This window comes from Anguilla anguilla, chromosome 18 (genome assembly GCF_013347855.1).
Source record: "Anguilla anguilla isolate fAngAng1 chromosome 18, fAngAng1.pri, whole genome shotgun sequence".
In the NCBI taxonomy this organism is placed as follows: Eukaryota; Metazoa; Chordata; class Actinopteri; order Anguilliformes; family Anguillidae; genus Anguilla; species Anguilla anguilla.
The window spans coordinates 25,354,142-25,380,390 of record NC_049218.1 but is presented as its reverse complement, the minus strand read 5'-3'; the positions used below and the strand labels follow the sequence as shown (position 1 = coordinate 25,380,390).

The 26,249-nt window shown below is 46.6% G+C and overlaps 1 protein-coding gene across 3 annotated transcripts in view; it reads left to right on the top strand.

Moving 5' to 3' along the window:
- Window positions 1-1,307: 1,307 nt before the first annotated feature.
- LOC118218379 (sorbin and SH3 domain-containing protein 1) overlaps window positions 1,308-26,249 on the top strand; it is an 84,460-nt gene continuing 59,518 nt past the window's right edge. For 2 of the 3 annotated variants that reach the window (XM_035400992.1, XM_035400991.1), the window contains exon 1: window positions 1,308-1,603. The gene's annotated coding sequence lies outside the window, so the exon portion shown is untranslated. Of the gene's footprint in view, window positions 1,604-2,595; window positions 2,729-3,030; window positions 3,121-26,249 lie in introns of those variants that run through there. The other variant, XM_035400990.1, reaches the window with a different exon arrangement.

The following is a 26,249-nucleotide window of genomic DNA, read 5'->3' as shown; positions in this document are numbered from 1 at the left end:
GTCAGCCATTTATGTACACATTTACAACTTAATTTCCTAATGCAATATTGATATTCAAATTATATCATAATGTTCAACACATATGTTTAGGACAAGTCACAAAGGGGGAGCCATATGGATTTCATGATAGCAGATTAATTGATTTTCATAAAGTAGCAATGGTCAAATTGACCACTGTGGCATTTCTAGCATTAACTACTTTTTAACTAGGCTACTGTCGCTACCTTGCAAATGGCACGTAGGCCTATAGATCATCTACAGGCAGAAAAACAATTACTATGTCTGTGTACACAATTACCCATTTAAAACAATTACCCTAATCCATTTAAAAAATATGACAAATACTTTCATTTATTTGTAATTCATGGTAAAGGAAAACTGACTGATTACACACCTGTTTCTTTTCAACATACAACAATGCTTAGTTAGTATGAGAGAGAAACTCATTTTTGTATGTGGAGATATAACTTAACAGCACAAGTGCATGATGCACACCCTTTCACTAAAAACACTATAATTATGCCCTTAGAAACAGCAGCACAATGGGTTTGATAGAAACACTTTTTCACGGTGTGCAAATTGGGCTCTTTTATCAGCAGCTAGTCCATCTTTCTAGATTTAACAGAATGAACTGGAACAAATATCTATCGGGCCTTCTCGAGCTTTCACCCACAGGCCATCCCCATTCTCATGTGATTATAAATGCGCTTATTTAGTTTAAATGTACGTACAGAGAAAGAGATTTACATACAGTATAATTGCACCACACTTCCATTAATGTCAGTTTTGGCCTTATGAATTCCAAATTATTATTTAATTTCTGAATTGCTAAATGCCACTGACCTAGTTATTTCTTGTCTACCTTAATTGCATAACAAATGTCTTATTATATGCTCACAGTTTTGGGGGCTGGCTGTGAACATGGAGAAATTCAAGTCCCTTTCGTGAAATAGCAACATCGGGCATTGGCCTATCTGGGCACCTGAACCTGCAGTTTTGTTGCCACAGATCCAATGCGACAACAGGGCCACACGACAGCCATCTCCTTCACGCAGATTATTAAGTCGGTACAATGTACAATCTTTTTTTGTCTCGATTCACTAGATTTGTATGGCATTCTCGCGCTTAGGTAGCCTAGACTCCATCAGTTGCTCGCAACTCAGCCTGAAGCAGTTTTCTTAACAGGTCGCATCCCATTCTGGCAGCACTTGGCACGCGCTGTACAGGCACATGAGTATAAATTATAAAACACGCATTATTGCGTGACGGGAGCACAAAATACAGAAGACTGCTTGCATCAGGTCTGCGCGCCAGTGCGACAGTACGTAGTCCAGAATGCTTCCCCTCTTTTGGAGGTGGTCTTTAAAATTCATCCATTGTTTCTCCATTGGTTGAGAGATACTGCGTGCGTCCACCACTGCCCCCTTTAACAGCGCCGACGATTCGAGATATATTCTAATTAGCTGGAAGCGGGTCGCCCGGATTGGTGGGCGGTTGGTGGATAGTCCGCGTGCCCGCGTTGTCACAGCAGCACAAACAGAATCCCGACTGCAGCGTGCAGTGGCGTCATCTAGAAGGAACACTGGAGTGTTTTTCCCCAAAGGTAGGAACCCCTGCGCTACCCTGTTTCGTAATGAAGTGCGGCTTTTGTCTTTCATGTTGTTCGCATGTGTCACCTTGCATACATATATAAGCTGTTTGTGTGGGCTTTGACATCGTACGCCACCGATATAACAATATGCTTCAACTCGCAATGGTTACATTACTGTTGCCCAGTATCTCGTGGTGCAGCTTGAATATTGCGGATAATTAATGTTTTAAATGATCGTGTTGACCATTTAAACATTTATGTTTGTGTTAGTGTCCAGGCATGTGCCTACATTATTTGAACCGCGTTTCATCTAATTCGTGTTTGATGGAGGACTATAAAAATCTTTTTTAAAAGACTGGGAAGACCCAGGAGCGTGCAATTGCTGCAGAAAATGCCGTTTGAAAGTCAGGAGCCAAACGAGCGATGCTGCACTGTACACCCTTATATGGAAGAAAAGGTGAACATGTTGTATCCATCAGATTAATGATAGCGACTGTGCAGACAGCAAGTTTAGAAGTGTGGCGAAATTAAATGTATTTGTAAGTAGAGTGAAATAGGTGATATATCCTTAATAATAATAATAATAATAATAATAATAATAATATTGTATTATTATTAATATTATTATTATTATTACTAATACTACTGTATAATTGTTGGGGTATATTTAAGATATTTAAGTTTCACTTATCAATTATGAAGTATTTCTATACTTATATATTGTAAATTGTATTTGATTGTTCTATATTGTTTAATAATGAAAGTGTATCGTAGGAATGAAACACATGCCATGTGTTGGACACTGACAGGGACACGTTGGCTGTTTCTGTTTGGACTTTTTTTGTAGTCACTCCTAGTACCTGTACAAGGTCATACATGACTCGTTGGCCAACAGCTTCTATGAGCTTAAGGTACAAACACAGCGATTGGGCGCAGTTTAAACAGATTGCAACATGGTGGACTTGTTCCAACATCTGGGATAAGGCCACATTATGTTCTTGTTCACGTCCTAGCTGGGGCTACTAAGTGAGCACTACTGTAGCTCTGGTATTTGATGTGGTTGTTGCTGTAGCTGGTCCACTCCCTCCTGCCTCCTCTGAAGATGGTCTCTTGTGACCTGTATTTTTTTTAAACGAGGTATGTCGTGCAATAAGATTATGTTTCACGTGAATATATGATTTAGTGTTTACTCCATCAGAAAGTCGATCCATTGTTATTGCTTTCTTCGTACCAATGCATTTATTGAACCTCTGAAATATATTATTGTCAGTAAATAAAGCAACTGCTGTTATGTGTGATAGCGAGTCTTCCGCGTACTCTCTAATAACTTTACATACCCCTTCCTGTGCAGCAGTTTTGTGCAATATGCTGCATGCGTAAAGTAGCCTGTTTACACGGTATTCTCGTGATTTATATTCATGAATGTGAACTTGCCGTAGATCTGTCAGCTCAGCTCAGATAGAGGAGCACGTGAGTCGGTCTGGAGGAGCTCAGGAGGTGTAGGAGAACCAAACATCGAGGAGAAGGAGGTGAACAAAATCCCCACAGTACAGCTGAGGAAATCTCAGTTCAGCCTTGAACAGAACACAGTCTGAATTTCTGCACTTAATGTTTATATACAAACTAATGTTACGCAAATGGCATCATAATATTAATGCTTAAAAAAAACAAAACAGGACAGTACATAAAGCAGTCTGTCAAAGAAGGATTGCATAATCCTTGTTGAATGCGGTGAGGACAGTATATTTTTTTTTGTTGGGGGGGGCGGGGGGGTGTTGGGGGGGGAGCTAATACAAAACATGTGATGAGTGAGTGATTCTCAGTACAAAGCAGGTTATCTAGTGAAGAGCTTGGCAGCTGCACCACAACTGTAGTGCACTATTTTGCCCGTAGTATTCATATCCCATGTGGAAATATCCTAGATCACTGTACCAAGGTGCATTTACAGTGGTTTTGAAATGTTACCGTGGCTTTTATATTATTCCTGTAGCACGACAAGGAAAGTACCTCTTTCAGTTTGATACTTTAAGAGCTGCTCGAGCAGTAGGATGCAACAACCTGCAGGCAGTTGGAGCTGAGATGTCTTAGCGAAGCTTGGATAACTACAGTTGGCAGGGTTTTAACGTTGCGTATATTGGGTCATTTTTAGGGAAACAGCCAAAACCATGAATGCATCCTGTGAAGATTCATTGACGTACAAATAACCTTCCATCCCTGTCCCTGTTCACATCACACCAGTCCCATTCTACACATCAGAAAAGCACACCCTGGGGGTCTTCTGAACTTCACCGTTGCTCTGCGTTTGATTGGTTGATCAGTTGAAACAGTTGTCCACACAGACCTCATCTGGTTTCATCTGGATCTGAAGTGTCTGCTGAATTTTGGGTCAAACAAAGAACAGACACTCCTGTGACTCTCCAGGACCAGGGCTGGCCACCCGTACTGTTCTGATCAGTTTGTGAATTCGCTGTATGTGTTTGGCAACTCCCCGTTATCTTTGGGGTGTGATACCGCTAAGAGCCTTCAAACCCTGCTCAGATTGGAACCCCCCGGAGGGCCGCTAACAACTCATTAATTCTGAGTGCCAGTTAAAAAGAAAATTTGCGATCGGCAGAAATGGCTTTCAGAGACGGGCTTTGAACGGGGCTAATCGTCGGACGAGCGCAGTGGGGAATTAGAGGACTGCCTGCGTCTCTGTACCTGTTCATTTACTGACGCAGCGAGACAAGCCCTCCCTTCTGAACAGGCCTTTTCCTGGCCACCCAAACGTAATTTACATGGTGGAGCGACATGTGACATTCAGCAGCAGTCCAGGGAAGGGACAGACCAGCCGCGCACCCTCCATTACACAGATTGCACAACCCTAATACCGTGTGCTCTCCCTATCTCACACCCTCCCTCTACCCTCCCTCTCTTTCTTTCTCCCTCTCAGATCCTCCCTCTACCCTCACTCTCTCTATCTGTCTCTCTCTCTCTTTCTATCTCCACCCTCCCTCTCTCTTTCTCTCTCTCTCTCCCCCTCCCTCTACCTTCTCTCTCTCTTTCTTTCTTTCTCCCTCTCACACCCTCCCTCTACCCTCTCTCTCTCTCTCTCTCTTTTTCTCTTTCTCCCCCTACCCTCCCTCTCTCTCCCTCCCTCTACACACTCTCTCTCTTTCTTTCTCTCTCTCTCTCACCCTCCCTTCACACACTCTCTCTCTCCCTCTCTCACACCCTCCCTTCACCTGCTCTCTCTCTCTCTCTCTCTGTTTCCTGTCTCCTCATATTCTTTAAGCACTAGATCAGCCGAACACATTGCATTTAGAGGGGCCTGCCGAGCTAACAAGCAGACCCTGCAGTCCTGCGTGCTCCCAGTCCCAGACTGTGTTTAAATTGTGTTCACCCCTGAGTTGCGGTACTGCGATGGTGGTTTGATAATGCTGCAGCCATCGACATCCTGCATCGATCTGTGTTTAACGGTGATTTGCATGGACCCTTATCCGGCTGCATTTGTTTACAGGGGACCCACAAAGTATTTTCACGCGATGTTTTCAGACTGTTAAATTTTTCTTTCTTTCTTTTTATATTTTACGTATATACACAGGTTAAAATGCAGATGCTCAGCTTCTATTAATGGGTATTTCTACACATTTTTGTTTCATTATACACAATTATACAGCACTTTTTATACATAGCCCCCCCCCCACCATTTCAGGGCACCATAATGTTTGGGCCATTTTCATGTTATGCAAAGGAAAATAACCATGCTTAGTGCTTTGTGGCATATCCTTTGTATGCAATGACTGCTATGTATAAAAATGTATTAAAATACTCTCTAATAAAAGCTGAGAATTGACAGTTTAACCAAACCAAATCAAAAATTGTGGAGTACAGACCAAACCAAGAAAAATATGTATATATATATATATATATGAGTGTGTGTGTGCTTTTATCACTTTCATGGTGTAAGTGACAGATTGCTCTTTCCATGTGGTTAGTTTGGCTGTCAGTTGCAGAGACACTTGTGTTTCATATCTGAGCCAGCCTCCCTGCGGTGCTCTGGAGTTTGTTAACGATGAAAGCACTGAAGGGCCAATCATTTCAGGTTTTTATCCAGGATTTTGTTGGCTCAGCTCTGATTGGCTAAATCATCGCTATGGCCCTTTCGCGTGACGAAAGATTTGCAACAATATCAAGGTGCTGCTGACAACGAAGTTTTGTCAACTTTATTTATACTAGTGGTGTGTGTGTGTGTGTATGTGTGTGTTTGTGCATGCGTGTATGTGTGTGTTTGTGCATGTGTGTATGTGTGTGTGTGTGTGTGTGTGTGTGTATGTGTGTGTTTGTGTGTATGTGTGTGTTTGTGCATGCGTGTATGTGAGTGTTTGTGCATGTGTGTATGTGTGTGTATGTGTGTGTGTGTGTGTGTGTGTGTGTGTGTGTGTGTGTGTGTATGTGTGTGTTTGTGCATGCGTGTATGTGAGTGTTTGTGCATGTGTGTATGTGTGTGTGTGTGTGTGTGTGTGTATGTTATGACATTCAGTATCGGGCTTTGAGAGCTTTCTCTTCATCAATCATAGTAACGTGGGGGTAATTTAATAAGAGAGGCATGAGAATCTAAAAGCCTGAACCGCACATTATCGCACAGTACATAAAAGCCAGCTTTATCCGTCTCATCTGTCATTGCTGAAACAACTGCGTGCAAACGCCGGATAGGCTACTCGACTGCGGCTCTTTGGAGTTACGCGCACAGGCTGCACATTTATGGAGGGCACAGAGTGTTTACTGCGCCGTGCGGTAGTGACACAAAACAGAACCCGAGCCTGTTCAAAGTCTCAGCTGTGTTTTTCGAAGGCCGCTGCCAGCTTCACCCTTTCAAAAAGGCCGATGTGTGCCGTTGCACCGTTGCCTCACACCTGAGAGCATTAAAAACCGTACCCTTGGATTGAATATTATCTGCAACACTGAAAAATCATTTTTACATATATATTTCTGTAACGATGCTGATAGCTGAAGTGGAGACACAATGAAAGTCAGTTTTTCAAACATTCAACTGGAGATGCAAAAAAAAAGAAACACATTTAAAGTGAAGTTTAATAATACAACAAGTGCAACATCTTAAAGAATCCAAAGACCCCTGTGTGAATTAAAAATAGTGGAACAGGTAAACAGAAATATATGCTGCCTGAAATATATATATATATATATATTAAAACAACGAATCCCCTTTTCTGTGTCCAACAGCCAGCTTCGTGCTGCAGGTGCTGTATTTCTCAATATTTACCTTTAATTTGTCAACACAAAGCTTCAGCAGTAACAAAAAAGTCTAGATCACATTCATGACATGCTAAAAATAAATTTTCCTCAACTATACACAACAAAGTTATGTTCTGTATTTGTGAAAGAAGTGATTTACTATTGGATTAATTACACAAGTCATCACTTTTTATAGGGTTTTTCCACTTTTGTATGATTGGCATGTACCATTTCCATTTGGAGAAGGCTGTGCAGTGTATGGCAACTCTAATATTAATTTGCTGCCTAGGTTGCTTTTTTGCAATTAAAAAATGTGAAAATGGAGCTAAATCACAGATCCGCAGAAAGACTAAAAGGCAAATTGTGTTTCTGCTTTAGGGATACAGGCCTAGAATATTCCACAGCCTCCTTCAGTATTAAATTAAAATGCTATGAAAACACTTTGTGTCCCATCATACATGTATTTGCATATGGAATAATGTCAGTGATACACAAGTGGAGCGATTCTGCTCTCCAAACACAGAATTGTGTATACTCATTTGCACTTTTATTCTGTGGCTTGAACTTGAGTGTTTTATCTTTCGAAACAGCAAAAAAAAAAAGTTATTTTCATTAAATTTTTATCATTTCATGCCCACATTTGGTCATTAATTAGAAAGGAGACTTCAGGGGTTTCATTTCTGTTCTTAAATTAGAAAAGCTAAGCGAATAGCTAACAGTCAACACTACACAGTTATCAGTACCCTGGAACGAGTGCAGTAACTCCTGGCTCTGGAGCTGCTGTACTCTCAGTTGTGGAATGCGGCTTGTCCCAATGTCACTTCCAGTCAACTCCCAGGCTGAAGTGTGAAGAGTGGTTATGGCCTTAAACTGAATTTTGTATGATAGAAACAGTGAAGAAGTAAACAGTACGCTAAGTGCACATGGGAAATGTAGTGCATCTATAGTGCAAACATAATATAGAGTTGAAAGTACGCTCAGTACAGATGGGAACTGTAGTGCTTCTATGGTGAAAACATGTAGCATATGGAGTTGAAAAGTACGCTCAGTGCAGATGGGAACTGTAGTGCTTCTATGGTGAAAACATGTAGCATTGCGCCAGCACATGGCTCGGTGTTCGGAGGGGACCCGTCGTGGCTGCTGATGAATAATTTGTGTCGGCTGGTAAATATTTTACAGCTTTCCTGTAGCGTCATGTTACCTGTCCCTTCGGAGGTGCCGGAGAGGCATCGTGAGAACAAATGTTTCGGAACTCAAAAACTGATTTCCGACGAGTTTCTTTCAATGTAATTACAGCTACATTTTTCTAAAACTGGAATTAGAGCTCCCTTAAATTTGTAATAGGTATTCATCAACTGCACAGACAGCAGAGAACCTCACCATAAGACACATAATGTATACAGGTTGGGCTCTGCAAATATTAGCAGAAGGCTTCTGTGAATAAGGATAGGCTGTCAGTCTGTGTGGAGCTAAAACCTGGGAAGTCTGGTTTTGCACCTGAATCAAATTTCAAAGAAAACGTATGTTTTCTGTGAAAGGCCTATACTGTGCTGAGGTTCTGCGGAATGCCACCCATTTTACTGTGAGGCATTGTTGGTGTGTTCAGTTGTATATGTATTGTTGTGTAATCATACTATATACTTTAGTAGTTTTATAATAAAGCTGTTCAGATTCTGCATCAGACTCTGCTGAATGTGGTGTTTCTGTCACTCTGGCCTCTTGTGGGGTTGAACCCTGCCCTGTCAGGGACCTGCTGTTTGCACTGCTGTTTGTCTTCTTACAAAAGTACCGCTGACCTCCGGAATACTCCGGAAACACAGGGGTTAACCTCCCTCGTGCTCCACAGTGCACTAATGTGGCAGCTGAAGTTCAGACGACACCGGTCCGAATTTAACTGAGGAGGGTTTGAGATGAGCTTTCCCAATTGAATAAATCAGAAACCTAGTAACACAACCCAGGTGCAGCACTGGTCTGCTTCAACATGCGGTTGTTTAATTGTCCACCGTTTTTTTGTCCTCTGAAGATTTGTGGCGGTGGAGTGTTGCAGAATTGCGTGCTGCTGTGCTCCAGGCACTAAGTGCTTATTGTCTGTCCTGCATCGCCCGTGTCACGGTCGTGGCACTGGAGCATGCTCAGTGCTGTCCGGGGCCGGCCCTTCTCTGGCACGTCTCCGGTACAATTCTGGCAGGACGGACTCTGGACAGTTCCACACTCAGGACAGACTCTGACTGTCTTCTAGACATTTTCATTTAGTGTCGTACACATGTGACTGAGCAGGGAGTGAGAAACGCTGTGCGCTGTGAGCAGGATTAGCGATGTTAGCGTACTGTAGCAGTGACTTTGTAGCAGTGACTGTGAGCAGGCTTAGCGATGTTAGCGTGCTGTAGCAGTGACACTGTAGCAGTGAGTCTGAGCAGGATAGTAGTGACGTTAGCGTGCTGTAGCAGTGACTGTGTAGCAGTGAGTCTGAGCAGGATAGTAGTGACGTTAGCGTGCTGTAGCAGTGACTGTGTAGCAGTGAGTCTGAGCAGGATAGTAGTGACGTTAGCGTGCTGTAGCAGTGACTGTGTAGCAGTGGCTCTGTAGCAGTGACTGTGAGCAGGATTAGTGACGTTAGCGTGCTGTAGCAGTGACTCTGTAGCAGTGGCTCTGTAGCAGTGACTGTGAGCAGGCTTAGTGACATTAGCGTGCTGTAGCAGTGGCTCTGTAGCAGTGGCTCTGTAGCAGTGACTGTGAGCAGGATTAGTGATGTTAGCGTGCTGTAGCAGTGGCTCTGTAGCAGTGACTGTGAGCAGGCTTAGTGATGTTAGCGTGCTGTAGCAGTGACTGTGAGCAGGCTTAGTGATGTTAGCGTGCTGTAGCAGTGACTGTGTAGCAGTGACTGTGAGCAGGCTTAGTGACATTAGCGTGCTGTAGCAGTGACTCTGTAGCAGTGACTGTGAGCAGGCTTAGCAATGTTAGCGTGCTGTAGCAGTGAGTCTGTAGCAGTGACTGTGAGCAGGCTTAGTGACGTTAGCGTGCTGTAGCAGTGAGTCTGTAGCAGTGACTGTGAGCAGGCTTAGTGACGTTAGCGTGCTGTAGCAGTGAGTCTGTAGCAGTGACTCTGAGCAGGCTTAGTGATGTTAGCGTGCTGTAGCAGTGGCTCTGTAGCAGTGAGTCTGAGCAGATCGATGATGCCGCAGCACTATGGGCAGCAGTGCCACAGCAGCAGCACCCGGCCCGTTTTCACACGAGGGGCCGAGGAGGCGAGATGATTACTGCTGCTCTTCTGTCTTACAGAAATATCACTCACACAGGAGGCTGCAGTCATTAAATATTTAAATCTGTAAGCGTCCTGTGCACCTATGGGACTGCAGTACTAACACACCCCCCACCCCCCTTTCCAAAGAACGGGTACCTTTTATAGCGTTAGCATATATGTGGAAGTGCAGGTTTAGAAGAATAACCCTGGTGTATATGTGTCGTGTCCTTCACAGATCCAGTGACTTTTAGCAGGTATATTTTTGGGGGCTCTTAAGCTTCAGCTTTGCAGTCACTGTCCTCCTTCAGGACATACTTGTCAATAAGAAACTTACCCTTTGATGAATGTGAATATGCTGCTGTTTAAACAATATCGATTCTACGCTTACTCAACTTTGTATCTGCAACCCATCAACGCAACGTGCACGTGCCTTTTCATCAGGCAACACATGACAAAATTAATAAAATGGCTCAAAATGACCTCCTTGTTGTGCAGTTTAACTTCTCACAAAAAGCACAGACAGGGATTGTGTTCTTTATAGGGATGTGCAAACTCCATGTTTTTAGATTTTTGTTAGATTGATGAAACACAAAATTTCAGTGACACAAAATGTATACATGCACAAAACTAACAAAAAAACTATTAACCAAAATATCTTTGCCCCTGAAACAGTCCCATTATTAATGGTGCTATAATAACTGCATTCTGATTGGCTGATTTATTACATGGCTAATTGGTTGAAGCAGGCGCCTCTATAGTAGTCCAGCAGGAGGGTACGGTATGCTGCAGCCATACCTTCTGGTTACAAGGGGGCAGTAGATTTAGTGTGCTCATCGTAGCCCTTACTCCTCTGGCCAGGCCTAAGTTAATATCAGTAATAGTGGAATAAGGTGTTGCAAGGGAGCTGTTGAAAGGCACTGGGGTTCTGTAGAAGTCTGTAGAAGTTGTGGCCCTGTAGGGTTGAGTAGCTCTGAGTTAGGACATTGCATTTGCTTCCTGTTTGTGGAGAGCTGCGTGTCTGCCATTGGATGATGTGACGCTTCGTAGGTTAGAGAAATTACTTCACCATCCAGAGGTTACGGGTGCTTAAGAACTCTCCACATCTGTTCACAGGCCACAGTGAGCTGTCATAAATCCATGTATGTGTGTGTACATACACACAGCACAGCTACACCACAGGCCACAGTGTGCAGGTTCTTTTGTGTCTAGACCAAGCGGCCAAATCCGGGCTGCGTTTTCGTGAGAGAGCGCTTTTTTACATGGCAAAGCATGTGCTTGTGTTATACAGTAATGCTATTATGGTAATGAATGTATGAGTCACTGTTTACTGATGTTGCCCTTGTAGTGAGTGGGTGAGGGCTGTCCTGTTACTGTGATAAATAATGTGTGTATTGCACACTAATATTGCGAATGTGTGTGTGTTTGTGTATGTGAACGTGTATGTGTGTTTGTGTGTGTTTATGCTTGCGTGCGTGCGTGTATGTGTATGTGTGTGTGTGTGTGTGTTTATGCTTGCGTGCGTGCGTGTATATGTATGTGTGTGTGTGTTTGTGAACGTGTATGTGTGTTTGTGCTTGTGTGCATGTGTGCGTGTATGTTTGTGTACGTGTGTGTGTGTGTGTGAACGTGTATGTGTGTTTGTGTGTGTTTGTGCTTGTGTGCGTGTGCGTGTGCGTGTGTGCGTGTATGTGTGCGTGAACGTGTGTGTGAGAGAGAACACATGTGTGAACGTGTGTGTGTGTGTGTGTGTGTGCGTGTATGTGTGTGTGTGTGTGTGTGTGTGTGTGTGCCTGTTTGTGTGTGTGTGTGTGTGTGTGTGTGAACGTGTGTGTGTGTGTGTGTTTGTGAACGTGTGTGTGTGTGTGTGCCTGTTTGTGTGTGTGTTTGTGAACGTGTGTGTGTGTGTGTGTGTGTGTGTGTGTGTGTGTGTGTGTGTGTGTGTTTGCAGGGTGGGGGGTTGTGTGTGTGTGTGCCTGTTTGTGTGTGTGTGTGTTTGCAGGGTGGGGGGTTGATGTTTGTGTGGATTGTAGAAATAGGCGTGGGAGTGAGGTCACGCAGCACAGACGGGTGGAGCGCTTGTTGTTATTGCCCTGCGCAGACTGGCAGCGCCGTGATCACACTGCCTTCCCAGCTGTGGAGACCCATCCAGCTCCCATGAGCAAACGGTCAGACCCCATCACCAGCCAACCTGGGTTTAATAAGCCAGCTGACCTCTGCTTCATTGCCATGCCTTATTGGCTGTGCGGGGATCCTCAAACATGTAGGATGGCAGCTCTATGTCCTGTAACAGAACTTAGCTGCTTTATTCTCTCTTTAGGGACATTGTGTTGTGGCATAACCATGCAACAGGCATAACAAAGCATGTAAAATTACACACATATGCAAAAGAGTCAGTGCAAGCACAAAGGCATTGGACAGTACAGGTACACCCTCTTCTGTATTACTGATACAGATGTAGACTTGCCAACTGGTCCTGCCAGTGTGGTAAAATGTGGGAACATAACAAGAGAGTGTTTCCCTATGTAATATTAATGCGATGTTGCACGGCACACAACATGCCGCTTTGTGCTATTTTTTCCGGGATGATCGATATCAGTGGCCTAAGGGAGATGTTTCAGATTCCTGATACAGAGGGTGCTTGGGGTCTTAGAGAGCTGAACTGAAGGCCAAAAGGCTGTGAGATTCAGATGGAGCATCTCTTCGGTATGCTTGAGCAAGCTTCTCAAGGTAAATCTCTTAACCGTATTTCTTTAGGAAATACTGCACTGTTTTGTTGAGTCTTTGTATGCGTTTCATGTCAAATGTGACATTGCTACATCACCCTTGTTGCTGTTGTAATACGGTGGCCTACAAACTGTAGTCATCTACGGACCACTGGTTGCCTGTAAATGAAGTTTATTATTAGTAGTGCATGCCTAACTGGTTTGCTGCTTTGGTGATATTGAAAGACTATGGTCAGCGAGACAGGTGAACTTTTTCCATCCTTGAATGAAAACTAAATAATTATTGTGCATTTCAAATATGAAATATGAAGTTAGACTCAGTTTAAAAAAAATGAATAATTAAATATTGTTTAAATGCCATATTTTTGTGTTTCTTTACAGTTTTATTCTCCCTGTGAGAATTTGTAGTTTAGAAACATTCAAAAATGGTTACTTAATAAATTCCACAAAAAAGTAAAAAGGGTATTGCAAGTTATATGCATTTTATTCACTGAAAGGGTTGACTTGGCTGAATTTGTGGAAAGTTCAGTGAAAAAATAAATATTAAAATATTTTATGCTTGTAGTGGAACTAATATGAATAGCATGAATACATGGAAGGCATTCCTGGATGGGGAAAAAAAAAAAAAAAAAAATGGAAATATTTTTTTTTTCTTAGAATCTTATTTGGTACTTGCCCTTGTATGGTGCTTTCCAGGGGGCAGGTTTACTCCAGACAAATGCGACCCCAGCTAGAGAGAGGTGAACGGAGCTAATAAAGAGAGCTCTGTTTCCTGTCAGGGTGTCGGGGTCAGTGTGCTGTGTTCACCACAGGTCATGTGCGTGCGAGAGCGCACGTGCACAGGCGTAGTGAACTAAAGCTCTCATTGAGAGACCGGCGTGTCTGCTCCGCATAGCCTCTGCTATCTCTCACCGATCAGCCCCATACAGTGAAGATTCACCGTGTTTGGGGCCTGTCGGTTTTCCTCGTGAATGATGACATTATGATCACACCCATGGGAAAGATGAGCAGAGAACGCTGTGTGTCCTCAGCATGCTTGAAAAATAACAGATTCCATAAAGTGCATAGTGATTCAGCGCACGGTGTTTATTTTCTTCTTCACATCATGATGATAAGTCCTGAAATATGAAATGCCTCACTGACGGTGTGTTTCACCGACCATGTACTTCATCATCCGTAATGACAGCCTTAGTCATACGGTTCATAACGGCTCAGCCCAACATCTCTCAGATTCCAGAGCCCAAATTTACTTTGGAGTTTTATACTTCCTGTCTGAGTGTTTACATGTTAAATAAATAAATAATATGTTTTAGAAATGCAGAAATCTACACAGCTGTTCTGGCTGTATCTAATGTACGTGCTGGGTCATTTGAGGCGCTAGTTTTATTGCATTCAGTTTTGGGTGTATTTGTATTGGCTTGAAACCAATGCTTTATATCTAGGCACATTATGTGAGTTGACAGGTATGTGTAGGTGATGACCCAGCAAGCCAGGTGGCTGGCCAGTTTAGGATTGGCTGTCCAGTGTTTTACACCAATATATTTCAACAGATTTAGTGTGTTTTAATTTTGCCTAGACACTAGCTGTCTAAGCAGCATTAATTTGAGTTTACATGTTAAGTAATGAGAAATGCATTATAGAAGTGTGTGCATAGCCACAGATATTATAGGTATGTGGGGGAATGTAAGTCTGTACTGGAGACAGAAAAAAAAAGATTCAGAAGAAGAAAAAAATAACTCAAGTTGGGAGTGTTATTATGCAGTGTTGAGAAGTTTTAACTGAATTTTGTGTGTTTACGTGAGATCACAGGGCACATAGCTTAGTGTTTGTAACAAGTCTGTGGTCATTGTACAGCAATCATGAAATGACCTTATTTCTGTGTGATGCCCTGAGAGGTGCCAAGCCCTCTGTGCTGTATGGGTGTGGCACATTCTCCACCAAGACGTGTCGAACCCTGTGCAAACCGAGCCATTTGGTGCCACCCCTGTGTGACCAGTCAAGTCCCTGAATAATTTGTTATATTTGGCTGCTTATTTTTTCGATGACTGACACAGAGCTGCAGATGGGTCTGTTCCAGCCCCGCCCACTCGGCCTGTCAGTCAAGCTCAGACAGGGATGCCCATGAGGGCATAGAAAGGCGGGCAGAGTACGCGCTCACACACGCCCGCTATGCCACTCCACGTCCTCTCTGTCACGTAATTAATTGGCAGCTATAAAAGCACCTATTAAAGTCCCTTCAGTGTGACATAGTTTGGACCCAGCCCCTCCCATCCAGGGCCCAAGGAAAGAAAAGGCGTGGCTGATTGGTTGCTCAGTAGCCCTGGGGGGGGGCCGAGTCCCGCTTCATGCGCAGGTTTTACTGGCTGAGCTCAGTAGAGCTCAGTAATCTTCGTTGTCATTGGTTATAAATGGATTCTGTGTGGCTCACTGGTGAAATATTCCCTGACTAACTGGATGCTGTTGGCCAAGGCCTGCTTCACTAGGGCTAACCTGCTTTCAGTGTTCTGCTCGTTAGATCTGATGAATGGAGTGTTCTGCTCTCGTCTTTTCTCCTACTTTGGGCACCTGCCTGGAGCTGTACCCTCAGTGCTGACTGGCACCCCCCCCTATTGGCACCCCCCCTCCTGGCTCTCCCCTCCTGGCCCTCCCCTCCTGGTTCTCCCCTCCTGGTTCTCCCCTCCTGGCCCTCCCCTCCTGGTTCTCCCCTCCTGGCTCTCCCCTCCTGGCCCTCCCCTCCTGGTTCTCCCCTCCTGGTTCTCCCCTCCTGGCCCTCCCCTCCTGGTTCTCCCCTCCTGGCTCTCCCCTCCTGGTTCTCCCCTCCTGGCCCTCCCCTCCTGGTTCTCCCCTCCTGGTTCTGTTGGTTCAGCTCCAGCTCTGCTCCTGTCCCCTGCCTGACAGCCCCAGCCGTCGTCCCACTGGCCCGTCTCCCCATGTGACCGCAGTCATCCACGCCGGGCTCCATTGACATTTATGTCATTTTCTCAGTGCTGCATATTATGTGCTTTCACATTTAACCGGTGCCAGCCTGCAGCCAGCGAGAGCTGGGCTCCCCCACTACGTCCGGCTGTGCTGAAGGTTTCTTCCTGTTCCCAGTCAGGGATATTTTCCCTGCCACTGTCGCCCCAGGCTTGCCTGGGGGGGGTTCAGGCCCGGATCTCTGCAAAGCTGCTTTGTGATGATTCCCTTTGTAAAATGTGCAATGCAGATAACCTGAACGTCAGTGAGATCCTACTTGTGAGATCACACACACACGAACACCCACACGCGCGCACACACACATGAAAACTGTGGATCACTGGTGAAATATTCTGTGCTTATAATTAGCCCTATTATGTTGATTCTTGGTGAAATATTTATTGCCAGTGGTTACAAATGGATGCTGTTTGGACCATTGGATAAATATCCACTGACTGTGTATATAAATGGAAGCTGTGGATCACTGGAGAAATATTCGCTCTCTGCCATAGTAAGTGGAGGCTGTGTGGATTAGCAGAAATCTTAACTCAGAGCCTCTATAAATGGCTGCCGTATGCTGCTCTGTTCCCAGCCTGCTCTGTTCCCAGCCTGCTCTGTTCCTCGCCCTGCTCTGTTCCCAGGCCTGCTCTGTTCCTCACCCTGCTCTGTTCCCAGGCCTGCTCTGTTCCTCGCCCTGCTCTGTGCTCTGTTCCCAGCCTGCTCTGTGCTCTGTTCCCAGCCTGCTCTGTGCTCTGTTCCCAGCCTGCTCTGTGCTCTGTTCCCAGGCCTGCTCTGTTCCTCGCCCTGCTCTGTTCCCCAGCCTGCTCTATGCTCTGTTTCCAGCCCTGCTCTGTTCCTAAGCCTGCTCTATGCTCTGTTTCCAGCCCTGCTCTGTTCCTAAGCCTGCTCTATGCTCTGTTTCCAGCCCTGCTCGCTGTGGCTCTGTGTATCTGTCAGGCTGGCGGGGTCTCTGGCGGCCAGTCCTGACGCCACCCCCACAGGCATTAGCTGATGCCTCAGCTCCTGCTCTATTTATGGACCTGCACCTTACCCCACCACCATTTGTTTTGTTCAGACTCCATCTGCTTCCTCGTCCTTCCAATAAGTACTGGAGATTGATATTAGCCAGATTTCCCATATAGTGCACCCCTTGGTTTTAAGCGCAATTTTCGTTTATTTCAAATACCTCATTCTTTTGCTGTATCTTTTATTAAATGGATATGGCCTTAGCGCTCTTTCTCTCTCAGTCAATCTCTCTCTCTCTCTCTCTCTCTCTCTCTCTCTCTCCGACTCTCTCCCTCTCTCTCTCTCTCTCTCTCTCTCTCTCTCTGTCTATCATCATGGCCCTCTCTGACTCAAGTCCTCAGATGATTAAAGATGTCCTGGATCCTCAGCCCTGCAGGTGACTAAAAATATCTCCCTCCTGTGGGTGACAGTGCTTCTCACGCACGGCTCTCTGGATTTCACCGACTCCTGCTAGAGGAATTATTACACACAAGTCTTCCCATCTTTCCTCTGCTCTACCTGCTGTTAACACCAGCTGCAGAGGCTCACTTGCTTCATGAACCGAGCAGCAAATATCATCTCGTCTTCCTCAGGATTAAACATTAGCAGCAGGGAGAGGCACTAGCCTGAAAACTAGTTGTGTCTGACAGCTTTTTTGAAAAGGCCCGTAGGCCGTGAAGGAGAGGCTAAGAGTCTCACATCACCCGGAAGCTATATGCATTAATACTTTATCATCACACTTTAGAAACGAAGCTTGCGCCGTCACCCAGATGACACGTACCGCACGGTCGGTGCAAATGAGGACGCCCCTGCCCTCCCGGACACAGTCCCCCCCGGAGGCTTCCTCGCTGAGGGTACTATCGAGCCTGAGCGTGCAGTAACCCGCCTCCCCGCCAGTGTGGTTTTCCTTCAGTCCAAACAGAAGCTGATGTTTCCAGATGTGTCTCCTTGAGAGATTCAGGAATGCGCTCTCTCCTAAGATTTCTCTCTCCTAACATGGCATTTTTTTACTCCGCAGTGTCAACACGACCAAGGGGAAGCGTTTTACTGTTTTTGGTCATGCTTTCTTTCCCGCCCATTGAATCTGGAGGAGCCGTCTCTGCTGTGGTCAGATTGTGAGTGCCGTGGGTGTCTGGCAGTCCCACGGGGTGTAGTACGCTGGCTGTACGTAGCCTTGCACTGGAAGGGCAGTACTTCGGTTGGCAGGGATTCCCCACCACCTCCTGCTGGTCGTGCTCCTGGCTGTGCTGGCTTCACCTGCCACCCTGCAGTGTGTAAACCTTATAGCCCAGCTAGTGGGTTGTGAAATGAAAAGTGGTGGCTGGCTGCTGGTTTTTCAGAAGACATTAACTGTTGTCCTGTGATGGATCGGCGATCTGTCCAGGGTGTGTTGCTGCCTCTCGCCAAGTGCATGCTGGGATAGGCCCACACCCAGCCCCCCCCAGCCCCCCACAACTACTGTATGACCAGGGATAAGCAGGTTAGATAATGGATGGATGGATAGCCTGTTGTGTGCTTTCTAAAATTGACAAGGGACATTGAAGTCATGAGATGGGCTTGAAGTTTCTATAAGGAGCCCCTGTCCTGTTGGGTAAATTTTTTAATGCAGGCTGCAGACATTTCCATTTATAAAATGCCCTATAGGGACAAAGATTGAAGGAACACAGTGTCTGTAGTTGGGTGTCCTGAATCTCCAAGCATTTTGTGCAGTGCTGATTAAGATGGCAAGAAACTGCTTGGCTTCAAGAAGAACCACGTGATCAGGAGGGTTTAGAAGATTATGTCACGAGACTAATATAAATTTTATACGTCCATGATGTGATTAGCACTGCAGTGTTCACCTTCTGGCTCTAACCCGCAGCTCACATAGCTGGGAAGCCAAAGCGAATCTGAGAGATTCAGTGATGGAGACCTGAGCAGCGGTACGGTGAGCCGTGTAGCGGTTATCTGCGGCGGTGTTTTCGGGGGGGGCGGAGCGTCCGTGCCGTGAGCCCAGCGTTCCGGAGGCACGCGGAACAGCCTGGAACGCGCCGCCCGGACGCAGGACGTCGCATACATTTCCTTTTATGTACCAATTGTCTAAACGAGCCGCCGCGCGGGTGGAATAAATCCTGGAGAACGCCGGGGCCCGTAGGCCTGCGTCCAGCCGGCTGTGGGACGGTGTTTATGGAAGGAGAGCGTCACCCCCAACCCCCCCCCCCCCCCCCATCCCCCCTCCCCACCCCCGTCCAAAAAGCGCCGTTCGCTCCCCCGCTCTGACCCGCGGCAGTCCGGAACGTTCTCTCCAACCATGTATGGAGCTCTGTTTTTCAGAACCCCCATCCCCCCTCCCCCCCTCGTTCGACCCCACCCCACCCCCGCACGCGGGGAGACGTTTCGGCTCTTCCGCCGCCCCCCCCCCCCCCCCCCCCCCCAGCTCAGTGCCGGGGCCTTGTTTATTTATGTATGAAGGCATCTTCAATTAACACGGCCAGCGTGCTCTTCCCCAGAAAGGCCCGGCCGCCGCGCTCCTCCGGGGGGGCGGGGGGGGGGGGGGCGGAAGAGCTTGTTCCGTCGCGAGCGTGACGCACGCCCTTATTTACATTTCACTCATAATGGAATCTTGGGTATTTCCCCCCTCCCCCCCCCCCCCCCCTTTTTTTTCATTGGGTCCCTTTTAGAAATCGATCATTAGTCTGTGGAGGGAAAAGCAGCCTGTCGAAGCAGCGCTCCCCTTCCTGAGGGGAGACGGTGAGCTTCAGCTGTATCGCCATGGATATAATTACCGCTACGGACAGTTACGTAACTGCTGAGCGCTCGCGGTTCGAGTCTGTGCGTTAGCGCGCACCTTGGCTTTGAAGAAGCGGGGTGAGCTGTTCTCGCGCCGCGGACATCAAGGTGCTTTGTTTTTTTTTTCGTCACGTGACTGTTTTATAACGAGATGCTTGGCGGTGCGGTCCAGAGCCCTTATTTTTGGCATCCGGTCCCGAGGGTAATGGAATTTACCCGCTATGCCTGATATGTGTGAGGAGTCATTGACCTCCTGGACAGAATCACCGCGCGCCTCGCGTGGAGTGTAGACGTTTCCCAGAGAGCCACGCGACTCTTAGCTGTGCGGTTCAGCCTGTGCTGCAGTTTAGCTGTGCGGTTCAGCCTGTGCTGCAGTTTAGCTGTGCGGTTCAGCCTGTGCTGCAGTTCAGCTGTGTGGCCTAGCCCAGCTGTCTGGTTCAGTTCAGTTGTGAGGTTTCAGCACAGTTGTTTAGTGGCCTTGTTCATTTAATTTATTTTTGCTGTATGGTTCGGTTTAGCTGTCTGATTCAGTGTATGTGCATGGTTCAGTTTAGCTATATGATTCAGTGTAGGTGCATGGTTCAGTTTAGCTGTATGATTCAGTGTATGTGCATGGCTCAGTTTAGCTGCCTGGTTTGGATTAGCTGTGTGATTCAGTTTGGTTGTGCATGTTTTGCCTTTTTTTTTTGCTGTCCAATCTTTATTTTTAATTAAATGGGAAGATCCCTGAGCTGAGTTTAACCCAGGAGAAATCTCTCTGTCAAACAAGTGTCAATATTTTTCCTGAAACTACAGGTATGTGTTAAAAAAATGAATTTCTGTGAAACTGCACACCAAGAAATTATAAAAATTGTTGACCACTGGTGCGTGCATTTGTGTGTGTGTGTGTGTGTGTATGTGTATGTATGTATGTGTGTGTGTGTGTGTGTGTATGTATGCGTGTGTGTATGGGTGAGTTTGCACACGTGTGCCTGTGTGTGCATGTGTGTATGTGTGTGTATATGTATGTGTGTGTGCGTGCGTGTGTGTGTGTGTATGCATGCGTGTGTGTGTGTGCATGTGCGTGCGCATGTGTACATGTGTGTGTGTTTTTGTGCGTGCGTGTGTGTGTTTGCACATGCATGTGTGTGTACATTTGCGTGTGTGTGTGTGTGTGTGTGTGTGTCTGTGTGTGTGGGTGTGTGTGCGCGTGTATGTGTGTCTGTGTGTGTGGGTGTGTGTGCGTGTGTGTGTGTGTGTGTGTGTGTGTGGGTGTGTGTGCGTGTGTATGTGTGTGTGTTTAGGGGGGTTGGTACTAGCTGCTGTTGTGTCTGGGAGCCGTAGAGTAGGTGCCACATTCTCAAGTGGCAGGTGCTGACAGTCCCATTTGGGGACGCCTTGCGCTGAAAAGCAGACGGTCTGATCAAGGTCGAAACAGGACGCTTTTATTGGGTGGGCCGGGGGGTGTGGGGTTTAGAGAGGAAGTCACATCCCCTGTGGCCCACAGTGTCCGTCCCACGGACACACGGAGCTCTGAGACTCTCTGTTCCCTCCAACAGGGGATTCTGGGATTGGAGACACTGTCGGCTCGAGGTAGGGGGAAGGGTGGCTTTGGATGAGTTGATACTGGGAGGTCTGGAATGGGCAATACTGGGATTTTATGAGCAGTTTGGGGGGTTTAACTGTGCTGCATGGGTCTGCCAGTGAGTATCTGTGAAGTTCCAGCGAAACTGAACAAAAACTCCTTGCTGATAAAAACTCATATCGACTTTCCTGATATGTCTAAGGCAATATAGTGAATATTATATTATAGTATTATTATAATTGCTTGGCAGTTGTCTTGCCTGACTTTTGTAAAATGTACCTTTAAAAAAACGTCACTAGGAATCGCTGCATGCCTTTAATGTAATACTCTTTATAATGAAACATACGTTTTACCAGATTCTTCTTGCTGCGATGAATGCACACTTGTGGTGTTCTGAATGGTTTATCATGTGATGGACCTCCGTCACAATGGTGAGAAAGGCCCACGGCCAGCGCTGCAGCTGCTTTGGACAGCGCCGTGAGGACTGTGTTAGCGTAAGAGCGTGTTTTAGTTAGGGGAAGAGCTTTAACTTTAGCTTAAACTTACACACACACACACACACACACACACCCTCACTCATATTCACACATTCTGTTTGATAGTTTGTTAACAGGATTTTTGTTTACACGTTCTTCCCCTTTCATCTTGCATGCCTCCTTGAAGGCACTTCCTTTGAAAATTTGTCTTCTTGTTCTTTTGTTGTTGTTATTTTTTATTATTTCAATTGATTCACCAGTACTAGGTGAGAGTGCTATAAACCCTTTTGGGCTTTTTCTCCCCCGCACAATCAGTATGTTGCTGCTGTTGTGTCCTTGTGTAGATAAATAAGACAAAAAAACAATGTATCAATGAATGTGATAAAAAGAGGAGGGAGATGTTAAATAAAGAGTGCGCGTGTTAGCATGTTAGTGTGTTAGCGTGAGCGTGCTCTAGAGAAGAGACGAGCCGTAGCATTCAGAAGTGCCTTAGCGTGTGGAGTGCACTGCAGTGCCAAGTGTTCTGTGGAGTGCAATGCAGTGCCAAGTGTTTCGTGGAGTGCAATGCAGTGCCAAGTGTTCTGCAGACAGTGACAGTGACAGTCTGCAGGGCAACCAGTCCTCGCACTGATATAAACCGAAAAGAGTTCAGGTCTTTTTCCTGCGATTGGTCTTCTCTCCTTTCTCTCCAATGGTTGCTCATCTGACCACAGTGCAAATAGATCTCACCTCTCTTCTGAGGTCCAAAACTAAATGCTATCATCACCATTACCAATCTGACCGTACTGACCAGCAAAGTTTGTGTATAAGATATAGCCAAAGTATCATCATGTTTGCAGTGGAAGTTGTTTATAGTTTTCACAACCTCCTCCAAGACATTGTGCCTTATGACCTGTGATTTTGAGCTAGTTGTCTTTTTGCGCTATTCTTAGAGATCGGTTGCCAAGGTGTGAAAATGTCCTTGGACACCAGAACCTTTTGTGCGCTACCTCCAGCAGCCTTGATCCGCTATCCCACGAATCCATTAATCCTTCAGCTGTCAGGATGCCATATTAGGTCACGAGGAATCTCACTAGAAGATTCTGAGCTTTCAGTGGATAAGCCACCTGAAGCCCCCAAACCGAGCCTCCATTTAATGTAAATATTTTACCCTGCAATCAGACCTCCAACATCAAGCAGCTACGCAGCTCGGCAGGGTGTTACGTTCACGAATAAAATAGCCAACAAACCTGGAAGGTAATTGGAACACAGTTTCTGATGTTGATTGGCCAAAATATTTAACTGGCTGCTTAAATGAACTTGATAAATAACAGGGATTGCTGGTTTTTCACTGGTGGTTGGGCCTTGGTTCCCTTGGTATATTTTCTATTAAAGTTTTTGTGGTTTGGGTTGGTATTTGGCCCGCCGACGAGTAAGAGTCGGCCTTCCCCGCTAATTGAACAGTCGCTTAACAGCTGCGCGTAGCTTTTCGCTTGCGCCTGTTCCCGAACGCGCTGGCCCCGTAGCGCACGTTGAGTTACGACGGACACCTGTCAGGCGCCATCAAATTCAGATCAGCGTTCGGTTATCGCCGCGAGCCTCATTACCGCCGAGCTCCGCCGGCAGGCCGCGGCCCCCCCCTGGGGACCGGCGCGGGGAGCGGCGGCTTTAATTCCTGTAATGACGGCGCCGTGACGCTCCGGCGGGGGAGGGGTGCGAACGAGCGTGTCACGAATGGGGAGAAGGGCACGTGCGCGAGGGGAGGATCGGGTTCGAGAGGGGGGTCCGTGGGAGCGCGGAGAGTGCTAGAATGAGGCGGAGCTGGTCAGAAACGCATCAGATCAAAGCTGCTCTTGAGGAGCGTTATCTCTTCACTCTCAGTCTCTGTCTTTTCATTACAGGCATTTCGCAGACGCTCTTATCCAGAGCGACTTACGCAACTTTTATATTGTATCCATTTATGCAGCTGGATATATACTGAAGCAATGCAGGTTAAGTGCCTTGCTCAAGGGTACAACTGCAGTGTCCTACCCGGGAATCGAATCTACGACCTTCAGGTTACAAGACCGGTTTCTTGCCCATTATACTACACTGCCGACTTGGGCTTAACAGTGACATTGTAGGAGTCGAATGACAGAAAGCATAAGAAAGCGGCATTCCTAGCATTACATTCTGAGTCTGGGTCTGGGCTTGTGAGAGCACATGGCTTATAGTTGCAGTTATATTAGGAGATAGAGATATTAACTGTGGGATTGGGGGTCTGAGTGCACCACTGTGCTGTAAGCAGTCCCGCAGGCAAGGCCCATTCTCCCGGTGCCAGTCTTATTTCACCGGGTTTTGCATCTGAAAGGTCACACGTACGGTTTCGCTGCCAGTTGGACGGTGGAAAAAGGCCGTAAATAACGTCCGGGTCCGTTTTGTTCCCGACAGGAATGAGTTAAGAGAATAGGCCAGATCCTCCCCTGGCACAACTGGCCCGTTTCAAAGACAAGGCTATTGTGTGCTACTGATGCCTGGGAAGAATGGGCTGGAATTGTAGGCTCTCCCCAGTGAATACGAATACTGTTCTATAAGGAGGTGGCAGTGACAATGTTGTTCTATAAGGAGGTGGCAGTGACAGTGTTGTTTTGTGAGGAGGTGGCAGTGACAGTGTTCTTCTATAAGGAGGTGGCAGTGACTGTGCTGTTCTGTGAGGAGGTGGCAGTGACAATGCTGTTCTATAAGGAGGTGGCAGTGACAGTGCTGTTCTATAAGGAGGTGGCAGTGACTGTGCTGTTCTATAAGGAGGTGGCAGTGACAGTGCTGTTCTGTGCGGAGGTGGCAGTGACAGTGCTGTTCTATGAGGAGGTGACAGTGACAGTGTTGTTCTATAAGGAGGTGGCAGTGACTGTGCTGTTCTGGGAGGAGGTGGCAGTGACAGTGCTGTTCTATAAGGAGGTGGCAGTGACAGTGTTGTTCTATGAGGAGGTGGCAGTGATGGTGCTGTTCTATAAGGAGGTGACCGTGACAGTGCTGCTCTATAAGGAGGTGGCAGTGACAATGCTGTTCTATAAGGAGGTGACAGTGACAGTGTTGTTCTATGAGCAGGTGGCAGTGACAGTGTTGTTCTATAAGGAGGTGGCAGTGACTGTGCTGTTCTGTGAGGAGGTGGCAGTGACAATGCTGTTCTATAAGGAGGTGACAGTGACAGTGTTGTTCTATGAGGAGGTGGCAGTGACAGTGTTGTTCTGTAAGGAGGTGGCAGTGACAGGGCTGTTCTATAAGGAGGTGGCAGTGACAGTGTTGTTCTGTGAGGAGGTGGCAGTGACAGGGCTGTTCTATAAGGAGGTGGCAGTGACTGTGCTGTTCTGTGAGGAGGTGGCAGTGACAATGCTGTTCTATAAGGAGGTGGCAGTGACAGTGCTGTTCTATAAGGAGGTGGCAGTGACTGTGCTGTTCTATAAGGAGGTGGCAGTGACAGTGCTGTTCTGTGCGGAGGTGGCAGTGACAGTGCTGTTCTATGAGGAGGTGACAGTGACAGTGTTGTTCTATAAGGAGGTGGCAGTGACTGTGCTGTTCTGGGAGGAGGTGGCAGTGACAGTGCTGTTCTATAAGGAGGTGGCAGTGACAGTGTTGTTCTATGAGGAGGTGGCAGTGATGGTGCTGTTCTATAAGGAGGTGACCGTGACAGTGCTGCTCTATAAGGAGGTGGCAGTGACAATGCTGTTCTATAAGGAGGTGACAGTGACAGTGTTGTTCTATGAGCAGGTGGCAGTGACAGTGTTGTTCTATAAGGAGGTGGCAGTGACTGTGCTGTTCTGTGAGGAGGTGGCAGTGACAATGCTGTTCTATAAGGAGGTGACAGTGACAGTGTTGTTCTATGAGGAGGTGGCAGTGACAGTGTTGTTCTGTAAGGAGGTGGCAGTGACAGGGCTGTTCTATAAGGAGGTGGCAGTGACAGTGTTGTTCTGTGAGGAGGTGGCAGTGACAGGGCTGTTCTATAAGGAGGTGGCAGTGACAGTGTTGTTCTGTGAGGAGGTGGCAGTGACAGTGCTGTTCTATAAGGAGGTGGCAGTGACAGGGCTGTTCTATAAGGAGGTGGCAGTGACAGTGTTGTTCTGTGAGGAGGTGGCAGTGACAGTGTTGTTCTGTGAGGAGGTGGCAGTGACAGGGCTGTTCTATAAGGAGGTGGCAGTGACAGGGCTGTTCTATAAGGAGGTGGCAGTGACAGGGCTGTTCTATAAGGAGGTGGCAGTGACAGTGTTGTTCTGTGAGGAGGTGGCAGTGGCAGTTTTGTTCTGTAAGGAGGTGGCAGTGACAGTGTTGTTCTGTAAGGAGGTGGCAGTGACAGTGTTGTTCTGTGAGGAGGCCAACATGCTCCTGACACTCATTGCCCATTCATCCGTCAGTGAGTTACAGCTGTTTGCCCGCCTCAGTGTCTGTTTACTGAATAGGCAGACACACTGTCGAAGGCCCTGGCAGGAAGCTCCGTTGCCAGGCAGCCATCCGGCGGCCTAATAAGCAAATGACTGACAGCGGGCTGCTCATTAGGAATCCGAGAGCACAGTCCCCCTCGCAAAACCGCCGGCCAAAAGTGTTAGGAACACAGCGGAGGGAAAGCTTCCCTGTGAATGCTAAATATCTGCATTCGAAACAGCGCTTCACTATTTCGGGGGATTTTTTTGTCGAAGCACGAAAGGAGGCTTCGAGTTTAGCTTCAAACATGGTGGAG